Consider the following 1,207-nt stretch of genomic DNA (forward strand, 5'->3'; position numbering starts at 1 on the left):
TCTCACTTCCCCCGTGCGACCCCTCGTGCAGCCACGGGAGCGAGCGCGGTCAGAGGAATCGCCCAAGTGCTCTCGGAAGGTAAAGAAAACCACGTGTGACCTCATGGATTTATTATTGGCCTATATTGTTTGGTACAGCTAGAAGAGGGAAATTATCACAATTAAGGAAACTTGGCTCCCCTTTTCTTGGACTGCGGAGACAGCTGTTTCAGGGAGTCGGATTTGGAGTAGACCGCTGTCTGAGTTTATTCGATCTGCTGTTCTGTGCAGTAGTTTTAACCTGGATATTTAATCATTCCAAGGTGAAAATAAGGCAACACACTTGTTGCTTTAATCAGAATTATAAAGTAATTTATTTTTTTTCCTTTATTTTTAACAAATAACATCAATACAAAACGTTCCAAGAAGGGTCAGCATTGTGTCAGAAAGAAGTGCCTGCTGAAAGAACAGTCAACTACTTCGCATCTTATAACAACCAGTATTCTTTAATAAGAACTACAATTGCAATGCATTACATGTGTTACATATTACAAATATGCGATAAATTTCATTCTCATTAGACATGGGAGACACAAGACACAATTAAGTCATCACTGACATAAAAGATCCGGCTGTGGTATAATTTTTTTTTTTGAGAAGACACAACTGCCGTCAAATATCATTAATCAAACAAAGTATAAAATACGGTCTATTCACATACTAAGCATGTATAGTAACACTTTATAAATCCACATAAAAAAAATATAAAGTAAAATCAAACAGACACTGGTTGGGTTCAGCGATAGATTGTTACGCACATTCCAATAATGGGACTTAACAGTTCCCTTAACAAAAATAAATTCCACAAATGTGAACATTCCCCAGATTCGTTCTCGCAGTCCATAATGGCCACCAGGTTCACGCTACCTGTGTGATGAACTCTTCTGTGTACCACTATTTTGGATTTTAAGCATTCGCAGAGATTATGTGGAACAGTTGACCAAACGTATCTGAAACAGCGAAATGCAACCTAGTCTGAAACCAGGAGGAATTTCTGCAATGTGCAATCCAGTATGTTAAATCTATACAGGGGGGCAGCCAGAGGGAGAAGGGAGGGGTTATCTTGTTTCTCGTGGCAAAGTGGTGACCTTCGCTGTTTCTGTTTGTGCGGGTGTATAAGCTGATTTATACACTTATATGTATATGTGCATACACTTGAAGACAGTTC

The sequence above is a fragment of the Penaeus monodon genome, chromosome 24 (genome assembly GCF_015228065.2).
Source record: "Penaeus monodon isolate SGIC_2016 chromosome 24, NSTDA_Pmon_1, whole genome shotgun sequence".
NCBI lineage: Eukaryota > Metazoa > Arthropoda > Malacostraca > Decapoda > Penaeidae > Penaeus > Penaeus monodon.